Genomic DNA, 16,784 nt, shown 5'->3' on the forward strand with positions numbered 1-16,784 from the left:
TATTTTTCCCCTGGAAAAATAGTTTAGAAGAAATACTTTGAGGAATAAGAGCCAAGGAGAATATTTTACCATTATTACGGATAGATTCCAATTATCTTAAGACAGTTTATATTGCTGGCACACCAACTGAACTCATCTGCCCCCATATATGCACATTTTTCAGCCTGCAGATGTACAACCCTCTCTTGAAACTTAATAAAGGCGATTTTGTTACTTGCATTTATTTGAATCTTATTCTCTTTTTTATCCAAATGTAACTTATTTATTCCTTTTATGATTTTTTTTATTCAGCACAAAACATACATCTCCTTTGTGCTGTTGTAGCACACATATTTGCCATATCATGTCCACATTGCCCAACAAAGTATTAAGTAAAATTCTTGCACTCTGTTGCCATGAAAGCCTAATTTCTTTGAGATGGCATTCCCAGACAATGTCTGGAGGTCAGTATCATTCATTCTGTACTCAGCCCTGGTGAGGCCGCACCTCAAGTACTGTGTCCAGTTTTGGGCCCCTCACTGCAAGAAAGACATTGAGGCCCTGGAGTGTGTTCAGAGGAGGGCGACGAAGCTGGTGAGGGGTCTGGAGCACAGGCCTTATGAGGAGCGGCTGAGGGAGCTGGGATTGTTCAGCTTGGAGAAGAGGAGGCTCAGGGGGGACCTATAACTACCTAAAGGGAGGTTGTAGTGAGCTGGAGGTCAGCCTCTTCTCTCTTGTAACTAGTGACAGGACGAGGGGGAATGGCCTCAAGTTGCACTAGGGTAGATTTAGGCTGGACATTAGAAAACGCTACTTTTCTGAAAGAGTGGTCAGGTGCTGGAATGGGCTGCCCAGGGAGGTGGTTGAGTCACCATCCCTGGAGGTGTTCAAGAAACATTCAGATATAGCGTTGAGAGACATGGTTTAGTGGGGTTATTGGTGGTAAGTGGATGGTTGGACTAGATGATCTTGTAGGTCTTTTCCAACCTAGATAATTCTATGATTCTATGATTCTATGATCTGTAGACCTTGCACTTTAATAAATGACAGGCTGTGATTAGACAGAGGTTCTTCTCTGACTGTTTCCAGTGGGTGATTCTATCTGACAGTGTATTCCCCTGACAGTGAAATCATGCTAGAACATTTCAGATCAAAATAACTTCTAATATCTTAATTTTTTTTAGAATTTCAAAATAGATAGGATCATTTGGAACAGCCTCTGTTGTTGTTAGTCACACTGAAGGGAAACTTAGAGGACAAAAACACTGATATTAAAGCACGGTAGAGTTCAGACAAGCAAAAGAAGGAAAGAAAATAAGAGAATAAAGTTCTATGCTTTTGTTATAATATTTTGTGCAATAATCAGGAAAAAATTGGATCCCAATCATAAATACTTAAGCATTCTGGGTACTTCCCACAGATGAGGCAAACCTACTAGACTAGATGGACAATGTTTTTAACCTGGACAAGGCTTGAACCTACTCGTATGTTTAAAAATGTACTTTAGTGAGCATGCTGTGTACAATTTAAACTGATGAAGCTTGAGATCCCTTTTTTTTTTTTCACCCTGAGGAGACCGAATTGCTTTATAGCGTGTGCTAAACAGAACAGATGTTCAGAGGACCTTTCAAGGCTTTCATTTATAGCTGAAATGTCCTACTTTGCAGTCTTCTGTTTCTGTGAGACTGAATGCGACTCTGTGATGCACCATGTAGCACAGAGGACACGTGCTAGGACACTGCTCTTCTTCCAGAGTGTAAGTTGGAGAGTTTATTTATGCAGAGGAACTAAGGGGAAGAACTTTCTGTTGGCCACAGATGGAAGAAGAGGAGATGATGAGAGGAATCAGGGGAGATGCATCTGTTACTGTTACTTATAGTTTGGTGGGAGCATTTCCATGAAAAAAAAAATGAGTCTTATGAATGGCATGACAGAGTAATTGCTGTAAGAAAGAAGACAGTAAGCATTTAGTTCTGCATATGCTGCATGCTGCAGACAAAATGAGTTAGAGACATGAGAGAGCAATGCAGTAGTGGTTGGAGGGAGGAGCATCCAGGGGCAGGAGAAGGTTAGAGGAATGCCAGCATCAGGGAGCAGCCTTAACTGAACCACAGGCTGCTCAGGAAGAAGGCAGGCAGAGACTTCTCTGCAGTGGGAAAAACCCCTTAGCAAGGAAATCTTGAACTCTACTTTTTTCAGGAGCCAGTGTGTATTTCCTGTCAGAATTGTTCTTGGAAGGACCCAGTCTGTCTGTGCTCCTGTGAAAGGAAATATGTCTGCAATGTACTGAGGCCTGCTCCTGGACATCTCTGTGAAGCACAGAATAACTGCACCCATTAGCCTGTCACAGCTAAAGTGCATTATCATCGTGCTACTCATATAACTATAGAGTTACTATTGGTTTTTATGAGTGTTTCCTCACTTAAGAATCTTTTGGATATCATTATGGAAGTACAGATTGGATTATGGGAACTTGTAAAGGCCTCTATCCACATTTCTGGATACTGTCTTGTTCTGTTTGTATCACTGCTACTGAAACGACGCAAGAGAAAATCCAATACTTCATGCTCCTTGGTTACATGCCAAAGTGGTAAAGCAGCAAAAACAGGCCCCACTGTTAGCAATGGCAGTTTGTAAAACAGGAATAATTTTCTATTGAATATCTGGTTGAATTACTTGTGAATTGCTTCTCTGCTGAGAAAATAATATTGAAGGTTGGCAGGCAGTCACCATTTTTATTTGCTGGAGCGTATCATCTGAATTTGCCTGTCAGGTGATTGCCTGGTTATCCCTTCCCAATATAAATAACTGTATATTTTAAAATGTGAAAATAATAGTAATAAAGTTTGTGGGGAAAAAATATTCTTGCTGCGATAGGAAATAGCACTTAAACCAGCCATTAATTTACTTCTTACCAAAAAAAAGAAAAAAAAAGAAAAAAGTCTGATTAGATAATAATGTATTCCTATGGTTTGAAAAAATAAAAAGGTTGGGAAAAATTACTAGTTGAAGTCTCCTTCTCCCTCTCCCCAACTTCTCTTCTTGTAGCCACAGTTTATAATAGCTTTGCATTTAATTGGTATTTTATTTCTTTATGCTTATGAGGTTTGATAATTTGAACAGCCCTTGCAGTGGTATCATTTTGTTCAGTGAGCCAGACATTGCAAAACTGTGCATTTTATGTAATTGAGGTGATTTTGCCTGGTAGCTTGTGGAAAATTTCATAAAAATTTGTATGCATTGGTCAACTCATTTAATGTGATATCTCACTTTTTGAGCTGATCTGCATTTTTCCCTGGTACTACATATCTGTGTCACAAATCAACTTTTTTTCTACTTTGTTTCTAATGGTAAAATAATGAACAACATAATGCTTCCCAAGGCAGAACTATAATGTTCATTTTTCCTTTGGCAAATGAGAATGCAGCCATTAGGAACAGTTCTTTCCCAGCTGCTCCTTGGAGGGAAGGGCCAGTATAAAGACAACAGATATATGGACTTCATTCAGACCACAGAAAACTTTTGTCACGTAAGACCTGACTCTGTGCCTCTCTGTGCTGAACTCTGAAGTAGTTGTGCAGATGCCTCTCATTGCTTAGCTGCAGCTTGAAGTGACAGATTATGCCAGTTGCACAGAAAGAGTTTGGGAGTCTGCTTTTGGGGTTACTGTGCTCATGACAGATTCTTCTAAAAAAAGAGTAGTATATCTTTTGCAATGAGTTCTCTTTGTCCTTTTGGTTATAATGTTGTTTTTGACAAGAAATGCTAGGTCTTTTTTCAAAGACAGACACCATGTAAATTTCAGCAATTGGTAGGAAGGATTTAACACAATATCTTTAATGTGATCTATTGTCAGGAACAGTAAACACAAAGCACTTTCTTGCAGACGTTCAGTAAAGTTGATCATTGGTTCAAATCCAGTTCAGATCTGAGCTGCTAATTGAGAGACTCGCACGGCTGCTGCCAGTGGTGTACCTGTTCTGCGTATAAAGAGGTCTTCAGCCACCAGGAATGTCAATCCAGCAGGCTGCCTCAGACAGGCAGTGAAACCTGCAGCTGCAGGGGTGCCCCTTGGGTTGTTGAGCGTGATCTGCTATAGCTCTTCCATATGCATGAGTCTTCTCCATGGGGATACTGAGAGGAGGAGTGCACTTGCACTGAGATGAACAGAAAGACTCCCGGTGTGATAAGCACCTGGCTGCTCAGCTGTTGCACAGCACTGCTGGGATATTTCAGGCAGGGGAATTCTTTGCTCGTGAATGTAGTGTATTAGATCAGATCAGATTGGCAGTGCTAACAATTGCAGATGGGATGTTATGGACTATTTCCTTGTTGGTAGCGACAAATGGTGTGGTGGGTCCCTAGCCCTTGACTTCTAGGTGATAAGAGAGAGAGGAAGCTCTCATTTTGATTTCAACTGGAGTGAAGGAGCAAGTTCCTTGCAACCAGAAACTGCTTTCTCAAACTAATGGCCAAAAACTTTCAGATGGTATCAGAGTATGTGGGAATGACCATGGAAAAAAAGGGTAAAACATGCAAGACAATTTCTTTCAAAGTGATATTTCTAGAACAGCTGATAAAGTTGTGGCCAGACTAACTCCAAAAGTAGTCTTTCAACTTCTTGTGGCAAAATTAATAAATGGTATTCTACTGTAGGGGTGATACTGAAGCGAAAAATCGCTATCCAAAGGCTGCTGTCTTTGCAGAGCCTTAGAGACAAACACACCCAAAAGAGAATCCTCTCAGTGAGAGCTGGTGTTATCGTCTCATGGCTTACAAAAAGCTGACTGAGGACACAGCAGTTACCTAACAGAGCTGTGTCACCAAGGTTTTTTCTGTAGGATAGCACAAGATGGACAGACAAGTATGTTCTTTTGTGCTTTTGAGTGTATGTGTTATTTGGTTTTCTTTCAATGGAAAAATAGCCATTTTGTGAAGATATTCCTTAAAGAAACATTTGGAATATGTGAAACTATATAAGACCATAATACAAATGCATGGAATTCCATGGGGTATGAAATCTGCATTCCACAGAACTCTAAATTGAAAGCAGTTCTGATGGTCTTGTTACTCTAACTCAGGATAAAATGTCCTAATAATTAATGGTGAATGTAGTAATAGCACTTATGCTAAATATACTATTTAGAGTCTTCTCATTGTGGGCTCCTTTCACCAGCACTTCAATTTTGTAAAAATAACTGTATTAAAATAATTTATAATGACTCATATATGTGCAATATTTTCCTGAGCCCCCTTCCCAGCTTGACAGTCTTTCCATGTTTACAGAGATCTGTGCAACAAGTGAAGCAAGCAAATACCTTATATGTTCCCACACTATGCCCCGTGAGACTACTCTAAAGTAAGCAATAACTAGTTCACAGAACTTTCTTTTTATTATTTCAAAGTTGATTACAAATGTATGTGTGGTTCTGAAGAAAATTGAAACATTGTCCAAATCATCTTGGAATCCTGAGATTACAATACCTTGTTCTTGTGGTGCAGTGCTATTAAATGAGAAAATATGCACTTGACATTCATTATAGTATATAATAACATGGGTTGATTGGACTGAGATCTAATGCATGTGGTTCCGGGTCCAGTTACTGCCACTTACCATCCACTGGGACGGATTATATCAAAGCAGAGAATGTATTCAATCTCTTAATAAAACTAGCTTTTGTTAAGCACTCCTTCTGGTCTTTGAACTCTCTGGTGAATCAGGTCCTGATCTTGTTACATAAGTATTTCTAATATCTGCTAAATTTAAATAATATATATTAATCCAAATATTAGGGAAAAAATGTGTTAATGTACACATCAATCTGTTTAAATGTGGTAGAAAGGGGCATAAAGGAAGGCATTAACACTGAAAAATATTCCTCTTAAGAGGGTTTACAGTATAAGCATTGCTATGCTTTTGAAGTTATGTTGAAAATTGTGACAAACGTGAAGCATGTGAATTGCATAACAGTAACATAAAATTAGTAAAATACTTCATCTTCTAATCACAAAAAGAGCGTCACATGGTCTGAGTTGGTGTAAAAATCCTACAGCAGGATCCAGGCTGTCTAACTTAAACATCGTTCACTTATGTGCCTCTGAAGTCATCAAGTAGGCAGTGCACTTCTGTCTACCATAGGAACCTGAGCAAGCAGGCTTTTTCACTGGAAGCTTTCAAAAGCACCTTTCTCTCTCCATTTTTGAAAAGGACTTCAGGAATGGATCAGGCATCTCGTAAGATATACCTGGTGAAAGCACAGCAACACTATAACACTTTTTGTCAACATGTATTTCCTGAATATGAACCAGTGCAAAGAAGCTGTAAGATTTCACGAGTCACTATGTTCATGAAAGCAATCTTGTTGAACAGTTAATACGTGAACCTTACCCAGTCTTTAATATTTTATGTTTGTTAGCCACCTCCCCTTTACAGATGTGGAACGGGACGCAGAAAATTGTTAGTTCTGCAGTTCCTCTCTAATATTCTATAGGCGGAAGATCTGCTGCTCCTCCCTCCCTTGTACTCTTTGTTGCATATTATTACAGTCTCCCACCAGAAAATGACATGCATTGATAAAGAGCTCTTTAGCTCCTTTGATCACCTTAGCAAAACAACTACATATTTCAAACTCTAATATGCACCCAAAGCACTGACCATACATCCTCTTAGCTCAGATTAGGGTAGGGTGTGGGTTTCTGGTAGGTGTATATCTGGTTATGAATGCAAACACACTGATTTCATGTTAGTGGAGTGGCTGTAGAATTACAAAGCTGAAGATGCTTTGGTCATAGAGTTGTGTTACTATTGGTAAGAACTAAGATCCTACACTTAATTGAATGGTATTTCTCAGTTTATTGGGAAAGTAACTGTTTGGGAATGACTCCTGATTTACAGTTGATTGTAGACATCAATGAATACAATTTTAAGGGGCTGTTAAACATGCAAATAGGGGAAAAATTTTACCTACAGGCTTCCTGGTAATTTAGGCAAATGAATCTCTCTATCAACCTTTGTGCTGTCAATGCTTATTTATCCAAAGGAGCAGCCTATTATGACATGACATTTTTGAAAGACCCAGAGGGAAGGAATTAGACAGGCACTCAGAATTCAGCAGGAAAAGTGCAATTGTCATCTCCAGAAACAACCTACCAGTAGAACTTGCATAGCATAGCTACCTGCTTTAAATTACAATTCTGTCCTTCTTGAAGAAGAGACGTTGCATACTGATTTGACATGCTGATTTGACATTTTCTTATCCTATTTAACTAAACACTACAGCAATTCGGGAAATATATGTGGTATGTGTTGATCCTTGAATCTGTACCATTTTGGACAAAAGATTTCTACTTTCACCGATTAAATCTTAACACAAATCTAGAACATTTGTGGCCTCCATAATATCTTGCTGACAGGAGCTAAATTATCTGGAGAATGCTAATATGCTATCTTTCTGCAGAATGGCTTATGCTGCAAGATATGCTCATGCTCATAGTCGCATGCTCTTATTAGAGATCTTTGTCACTCCAGCTGTTTAAATAAAAAAGAATACAAGAATAAGAAAAGAAAAAGTCAAGCTTCTGCTTTACTAAAGGTTATGCTAAATTGTGATGAAAAGTGGACTATCATATGGTCATACATAAACATATTAATATTTCTGTTCATTCCATTAAGGAAAGAAGGAGATTCAGCTCCACACAACTTTTCCTTGAGTCTATGTTTTTCCTTGAAACTTGTAATTCTACAGCTTGGTTATATGTGCTCTATGCCCATTCACTGTTGTTAAATACATTTTAGGAGACCCACTGGCACTTTTTCCATACAAACACTGTTGAAAGAAGTAGGACTTCAGCTCCATTAGGCTCTTTCACTAACATCATGCTTGCATTCTGCAAGCATTCTCTCCAGTGAGTATATTACAAAGGCAGTTTTACATTCTGGGTTGAATAGTCCACAAAACCCATCATCCTGGACACAAATGTTTGTGTCTATATCTAGACAATGGAATTTATGGATATGGAAGTTTAAGTGCTTTGTTAAAAGAAGACCATAAGAAGTCCAGGTAATGGAAAATTTATCACCTTAAATGATAAGCTATCCTAGTGGTTTGTGAGCCGTATTTTCAATTTAAATTTTGGAGATTTCATTTTTGAAGTATCTTGTGACTTTTTCATATTTGAGAATTTTGCCATATGTAATTAAATCTCATGTAGGCTTGCAAAATAAGTCTTTCCTGAGATCTAAGGATAATGCTGTTCTTAGGCAAGCCTACTGCTTACTGGTATACTTCATCCTGTAAATTCATTCATTTAGCTTTGCTGCTTGTCAATTAACTGTCAAGGTGAATCAGTACTTCACTGACTTCTGAAGTGTACACTTATCTAAAGTATGGGGATGATTCCCTTTCCAACCATTATCAGACAATACAAAGAAATTACGTCTCTCAGCAACTCAGTGTAAGAGACAGCTAACATAATATTTAACAAATAGAACTGCTGCCATTTATTTCCATCACAGAAATTTATTAAGTAAACAAATTTGAAGAGGTTGAATAATTTAAGAATAAAAAGCAAATCCATAATTTTTTCCACCCTATTAATGGTTTTGCTAAAAGATCAAATAATTAATTTGTTACCTTTAAAAACTGGTGAAATTTGTGCTTTTACAACTATTGGAATAAAAGTAAAGAAAAATAATAATTTATAGTTAAGGTATCTCAAATTAGTGTAAATATGGCCTTAGTAGAGAAGCCTTGGAAACAATGCAATATGAGGAGTGAAAAGATTCAGGATAAGATTTATTTGTTATGTTCTTAGTAAATATTTTGTGTCTATATCTACCTATGTGTATTTGCATACAGTGCACAATCAGGTATTTCTTTGCAGAGAGGTAGATAATATATAAATAAGTAATAACATTATTTTGGAGGTGAAAGAATAATCTCACAGTTGAGGTAACATTGCATTCTTTTACCTTCTAAACCATTTTTGCTGAGATAAATTTACTACAAATTAATTCCTATCCTTGAACTTTTAGGCTATATTGATCAACTAATGGGAATATTGATCAGCTCTAGTGGGAGGTGTCCCTGCCTATAGCAGGGGAGTTGGAACTAGATGACCTTAAAGGTTCCTTCCAACTCAAACCATTCTATGATTCTATGAACTAAGTTCTTATGATTACAAATTCTAGTTACATTTTCTAATTTAATACAGTGATATACTTTGTGATTTATCTTCTGGGATGGGTAATTTTAAGCTTCCAGCAAGCTGTGTTATATAACTTGAAAGGCATATTTTCAAATGTGATCTTGTGCCTGGTGACTGTACATCTGTACATTACTAAGTTGATGAATGTGGAAAGTCAGTTTAATGATACTTAGATTCCACTGGGAACTTTCTGAACTTTTTGCCACTGAAAGGGAGTGTGTACTGCAAAGCTGGTCAAAGAAACACCTAACCAATGATTATACTCAAATCGTTGTTGGTTCTTAATGAAGAAAAGAGGCCATACACAATCGATTAACAAAACAAGCCTCAGAAGGTTATTGAAACTATTTCAACTTAAAGAAATTATTTTTTTCTTGGTGGAAGTCTATACCTCTGGACTGTTGGTCTAGAATGTAGGTCTCTCCACCTGAACATCTCCCATTTCCCATCTCCCTCTTCCTTTTTTTTTTTCAGTTGTGCGAAGAAAAGGTACTGTGGGAAATAGAGTTAGCTATTTCTAATCCAAATTGAGCATTTGGATTAGAATGAAATTAATTATGCCCTGGAATGTTTTGAGTTTATGCTGGTTTTTTTTGTTTGTTTGTTTGTTTTCTGAGACTGTGCTGAGAGCAATAAGACTTAGTTAAATAAGAGGCAGATACATACACCTCATCAGGCAAATCCTACACTTTTTTTTTTTTTTGTCTTTTGGTAGAAAATCTTGAGTTATGGTTAAATAACCTAAAGAAAAAATGGGAAGTGGCAGGACAAAGTAGTAACATCTGATGAAAAAAATTGAGTCAGTGAAGTAGAGTCTTATTTCAAAGTAAATTTGTTTTAGGAGAACCTCTGTACAGTAAAAGCAGAGCCCAGTGAAAGCCAGAAGTATTTACAAGTAAAAATAAGTTGAAGCAAACTCTGAGAAGTCAGATGCAAGTCCTCTAAACACAATGTACAACATTCATGACAAATCTCGTTCTCATAGATAAGGAATTTCTGCATTTGCAGGAAAAAAAAGTTATGAATGCATATATTCATTGCACAATTCCTAAATACAACCATGTTATGTCATAATTAGTGGTTTATTCCTTGTGTATTTAAAGATAATAATTACTAGTTTTCTCATTAGCTGGTGTTACATAGTATTCCAAAAAAGGATTAGTAGAAAACCAGGATACATTTTTGAGAGATTGAGTCCAAATAATACACATCCACAGTTTCACTGTTTAAAAAATGAAAACTCTGCTTTAGCATCCCATCAAAATTTTTGGCTAGAATTGGAAGATGCAAAGTTGAAAGATTCTCTCAATAAAACACTAAGAGGGGATTTGGTGTCCTATATCAATAATAAAAATTAGAGCAGACAGAAAATAATTTGCTGTGATATCAAATATCGGCTAAATAAAGCATATCGGTAGAGAACCATGAGATATTTTGGCTTCTGGGATGCTGCCTCAGCTGGCCATCTGCGTCCTACCAGCTGCTGCAGCCATGTCTTCCGTATCTGTTCCAGACTGAGGAGCTACAGCAGCACCAGCACCAGCAACATCTCAGATATTTGCTGTTTCAGTGTCTTGTCTATTGCTCTGTGGCTATGCTGATCGTTGTGATAATATCTTGATGCTCACATAAGAAAGCTGCATTACAACAATTTTATTTACCATGATCTATTTGTTATGATTGAAAGAACTAAAGATTATTGTTATGGTATTGTGATTTTTGTTGTCGGTATTCCACATCATTACATCATGTAAAGCACGGACAGTTAAAGAGTTAATTCCCTGGTTATTGCTAACTGCCTTTTTTGGTGTGTGTGGCTCTCCGAGGGGGAGGGGAGGAGGTGCACTCCCCAGGGGTCTTTGTGTTGGAAGGGGTGGTGAAGCCGCCTGGGAGACGCGGGGTCTGTTCCTTTCTGCCCGGCGGAGAAAGCACGTGGTCCTCCTGCAGTTTACTGTGTAAGATTTTCAGCCTGTAAACTCTCTAATTCTACTAGCCTCATTTTGATATATTTAGTAAAATTAGTTGTTCCTCCTCAGATTGGTGCAGCTGTTTTTTGTGTTAGATCCGCCTACGAGTCCCTTGCTTTTTGCCCTCTTCCCTTTGTTTCCCCAGGGTGCGGTCCGCGGCTTCCCTGCCGCTTTAGCCGCCAGACCGCTCGGGGCCGGCCCCTACCCGCCGACAATTTTTTTTTCTCTTTTCCTCTTTTCTCTTCTTTTTTTTTCCTTCCGGGCCTGTCCCCGTTGTCATGGACGCAGACCCTTAGATAATACCATGACAATTATTAATTAGAATAAATAGGTGCTGCATAATGGCAGTTGTGTGAGATGTTTTACAGTTTTACATAATGGGGAAAGGAAACTGTGGGTATATGCCGTTTATCTTGACAGAGTCCCTCTATGATTCATGAGAGAAAAGAGAAGGTTGAGAGCTGCCAGGTTTAAAATATCTAATATCCCTAAGGCCAAGATTCTAGTCCTAAGAGCATGGAGAGAGGCCCACAGAATGATTCCAGGGTCAACCAAAAGAAGACTTGGCCTCTGAGATTTGCTATCTTAGCATTTGTATTACTACTGAAGTTTATATGTAGAGAACATGAACTTTGGTCGCATTCATTTTTTTATTCAGCAATTTCATATTTTCAAATACATTTTCATATAGTTGCTTCTCTGACTTTAAACTTGCATTTCACAGATGGTCGATGGCTTTGAAATATTGATGCAAACACTAATATAAATAATGAATTAAACAGTGAAATCTTCATCTTAAAAAAGTCTAACTCTTTAAAGAATACACACTTAAAGGTGCACATGAAGACAGAAATGTATCATTATTTCTTTCAAGAATTGCCTGTTTCTAAGTCAGGCGTAATCTTGTTAGTTTATGTTTCTACTTGGGGCACAAACCGTAACTACTTAACAAGGTGAACTCCTGTCTAGTCTCTCACAATATTTGTTATTCTAATTTATCTTAGCAGATAGAACATAAACTCCCTGAGCGTCTGAGCTGAGCCCTGTTTTTGCTGCAGGCTTCTGATCTTGCATTCTTTGTGTCACTCCTAATGCTTTCAAGTACGTGTGCAAGAGAAGCAGTGCAGACCCCATAACTCTGTATCTGAAAAAGGGCAATTTAATATTTTTCAGTTTTACTTACCAGTTCCTGCTCTGATCCCAGTCTTACTGCACATCTTGCAGTTTTAACAATCATTTCTTTCTTTTTGTTGTGGCCTGATGAAGTATTTTTCCATAACGATGTTTCCTTGCAATATTATCACTCGGTAGGGTAGCTCTCTATTGATTATTTATTTTTGGAAGAATCTTTGCACAGCCCTACATTATGAGTCCTTGTCTCTTGAGAGATCACATTATAGTACGAGCCTTCACAAAACAATACAGTATTTGAAACTAACATTATACCTTGAACTGTAGTTTACCTGTGTAGTACGTATTCACTCCTACATTATGGAGTGGTAAAAATCTCTTTTTAACCTGTGATGTTATTTTTTTCAGGTTAAATTTGTCTGAAAATGACATGCTAGCATCTAAGCCTTCCTGTTGAGAAAAAAAAAAAAACAGGTAAAAAATTTGATGTATTTGTCTCTCTAGAAACCTCTTGCGTGAAATAGCCATGATGGCAAGTTTAAGCAAATTCCTTCCAGATCCACAGTGGAGGTGCCAGAGATTGAGAGAAACAAGCTCTGATTAGAGAAATCTTATTTTAATGGTTAGCTGGCTATGTTAGTTGAATTGTACAGATAAAAAAGCAAACCTAGACTCTCATCCCAAAGGTTTTGTCTGTCCTAGAAAAAATTCTATGCTTGATGGTCATCATGGAGGTATGGACTAAATTTTTGGGATGATTAATGAGAACTGCTCAAGCCCTCATGAGCAGGTCTGTGAGGATAAGCAGAAGCTGGGAGCTAATTTTCTTCCCTTACTCACAAACTTGAAGAACAACTCTTTAGTTACAAAGAGAAAAAAAGAGCGACTAAGCACATGGTTTCCCATTCTCCCTAGTATGGTAACTATTCATGGTTCTCCTCCGTAGCTCCTTGGTGAGACAACTGTTAGGGTAACTGGCTACTTACTAGTTTCTATAGGAGCACTTTCTCTCTGGTTGGAGATTGAGAAGTATCATGTGTTTCATGTTTACTCTGTGGGACTGAAAGGCTACCGAAGCTCTACAGAACTGCCTTGCAGCATAAATTGCCCTGCTAGCCCATCCAGCTTGGGGTTTATGGGCTCTTCTAGTGCCACAACCACACTTTTGCTAATAAGTTCTGCTCTTTGCCTTGTGAAAACTAACACCAGTAAGAAAAGCTCTATGCAGACTCTCTCACATATAGTTGTTTGTCTAAAACTCCAGCATTTGCAAACCAAAGTTATTGACTTAATGATGGCAAAGAGTCAATGCACAGTTAGACATAATTAGCTGTGCCACGTTTCTACACATTTGTAAAACTTAAATCTTCTTCAACATCTTAACATTTCTGCTTCTTGGAAGAGGCAACCCACTTCTCATAAAAGAATATATACAAGTAAGTCGAATAAGTCTTAGGCCTGTCCATTAACTCATTTTCTTTTCCTTCAGCTCCAGCAGAAGACAACAGATTGGTGCTTCCCTTTTGCTCCATCACACCTGGAGCCCTTTGGAGAAAAATGACGGTCCATCCTCCCCTTGGCATCGGGCATTCTGCTAGTATTAATGTACTCTGAATTATTCCTCAGTGCAGACTGCTGTTCTGTGGGAGACAGAATACAAAGAGACATTCGTATAAGCAATTCTCCTGGCATTTATAAAAGAATGTGGACATTGTGTGCCAACTACAGTGCTTATTAGTAATTGTTATGGAGAAATTGAAGTCACTGTAACTCAGATTAAAAGGAGTCTACATATTTTTTTCTAAATATAAGTGACTAAGAAACTCTGGAGACAGTAATCTTGGGTCCTTTGAGCTGTTATCAAGTTTATTGAATTGTCAAACACTTCAACCAAATATGTTCCACACCTCTTTACAACACATTCTTCCAGTAAGAAAGATCTGATAGAGGCTGAAATACACCAGTTGAGTGAGAAGATGAATTTAGAAATAGCTAACATTAACCAATGCACTGTCCTATAACCAGTCTATCCAACAGCGATACAGAGAGACAATTTGTACAATGGAGACAGTCAGAATGACACATTTTACTTACTGGTATATTCAGCAACATTGCGAAGTCTTGTAAAGAATTTGCAAAGTTAGAATGATGTCTTCTGAGTGACGTCATAAATCACTGGAGGATATTAGAAAAGTTGTAACAACTGCTGGATATAAAATATATATCTCTTCTTGAAGTCATATTAACATATTTATTGTTCATCCTATGCTTGCAGCAGAGCAGGTGTGTGTCCAGATCTGAATGGGATCATTTATCAGCAAACTGTTACACAGCATTCACTCCACTGCTGTCTGAATAAAAGTGGATGCCAAGTTACTGTGACAAATATTGCAGGGAATGAAGAAATTACTACTCTTTAGGAAAAAATATTCTCACAAATTAAGAACATTAAGGACATTAAGAAAATCCATCTAGTCTCTTTCAAGGTTTTTTTTGTTCATGACATCTGATATAACACAAGCAAGGTACCATCTCAATTTGAGAAAATTTGTGCAATGGGTTTCTTGCTGGTATGAGTAGGCCTTGTGCAGGGAGTTTCTAGAGCTTCATCTTAAGACAGAAGGCATCCATATTTTAATGAGCTACAAAAAGTCCTCTTGATTCTTACTCTTTTTTTATATAGTTAAAATAAAATGTGGACATTTATCAACCTTGGATTTTTAATTTCTGGAATGAAAATTACCAGATCTAGAATAGATTTTAAATGACTTCATGATTGTTCTTTTGACTTGAACTCACACGTTTTATTGAGATAGTGATACTTAGTAGAATCTTGTTCCCCTCTAAATTAGCTTCTGTATTCCTACTGATTCATTAGGGCTGGGGCTTCATTCACAGATTTTAAAATGCATGTTTTGATTTTGCACATCATCTCTAAAAAATTGCACTGATTATCGAGTAATGATTTTATTTGAATAATGAGATCTCTTCTCTGAAGTCTTAAGATAATTTACTTGCATTTTGAATTAAATTGTGACAGGTATTTAAGATAATTGTGCTTGCTGAAACAATCCAAGTATATATAGAAATCCATTCAAATCTTTAATGAAATACAAATTACAGTTATCATGAAGTATATAATTCGAAGTTTTACAGCAGCTTTCATAACAAACTCCTTCAATTTCATCCAAATATTAGGTTCTTAACAACATGGACATGGTCTTTGGTCAATCATCAACCCTGGTACTTTGGGGTAGCTTCTGCAATCTATAAGACATGGATTTCTCTTTGTCATGGACAACAGATTTGTGGAAGTCAAAGTAAAACATATCTGTTCCAGCTTTGTTTAAGAAATCTGATGTATACTATGTAGATTGTGGAAGATTCTTCTAGCTTCTGTCTTCTTACTCAGTTATAAAGTGTGGCAAATAGAAGTACAATTACATACTGAATTGCATTATGCAGGCCAAAGCCTTTCTTTTCCAAGGTGTAAAACTACTGAAATCCTCAGCTAAGGGCATGCACCTGCCCTGTTAGATGCTTCAGAAAACACTGTCAGAGACTGAGAAGAGAGCAAGATTTTTCCAGGGAACTGCCAGGAATGGAAAGAAAAGGTGGATTTTGGAAGGAGTTGCCATGTCAGAACAGCTTGGAGCATAAACACAAAATCTGTGGTCTGATGGTGTCCTTAACTCACCACCTACTTGCTTTTTGTTTTCTTTCTGGTCTCATTTATTCCCATCATAGACTCTAGCTATCTTTTATTTCTGTAGCACACCAGACAGGGCTGATAATCTATAGCTACATGTCAGACTTCTACAGTGATATTTTTCATTACATGCAAATGCTAAGTAATTTTTCTTGAAATAGTTGACAGTGATAAGTAGTTTCAATACAACATCTTGAAGTTATCCCTTTTATAAGTTATTCTTATAATTTGTTATCTTCTTATATACAAGCAGCTGCTATTCCCAGTGGGAAAACTTAACCCCCCCCACCCCACACACACAGCCATTCATCTCTGCTTGGTACATATGGTAACGAAGAAATACAAAGTGAGGTTTACAGACGTGATCCTGAAGCTCTCACTGAATCTCCACTCCATCTGGATCTGCTTTTTTTTTGTTAATCAAGGATAAGGACTGGGATCTTTAAGAGTTATTGCAGTGAGAGAATTTGCCTGCCCTAGAACTCAGAAAATGCCAAGCGCTTTAATGGGAGTAAGAGAGTTTGATGCTTTTGTGGATGTGCTGTTAGATCCAGGGGAAGGATTAGTGGGATTTGCAGAAGTACTGATTCAGTACAATATTTTGGAACTATAAAATTATATACAATTTACAAGTTATATATTGAACTCTCAAGCTGTGCACACTGTTAGCCTACATAATGACAGGATTGCTTGTAACCTTGTCCTTTCTCTCTCATAGCCTCCCAATGTCTGTAATGCACTTGCTGTGTCTTGTCCTTAATTAACCTCCAGTTCTATATGAGCTGTGGAGC

General features: G+C 37.6%; 1 long non-coding RNA gene across 1 annotated transcript; it reads left to right on the top strand.

The window, feature by feature from the left end:
• Positions 11,105-14,108, top strand: LOC110395337. Its single transcript, XR_002436341.1, has 3 exons — positions 11,105-11,141; positions 12,693-12,758; positions 13,774-14,108. It is a non-coding gene; the product is annotated as an uncharacterized LOC110395337 (long non-coding RNA).

This window comes from Numida meleagris, chromosome 3, assembly GCF_002078875.1.
Source record: "Numida meleagris isolate 19003 breed g44 Domestic line chromosome 3, NumMel1.0, whole genome shotgun sequence".
Taxonomy (NCBI): Eukaryota; Metazoa; Chordata; class Aves; order Galliformes; family Numididae; genus Numida; species Numida meleagris.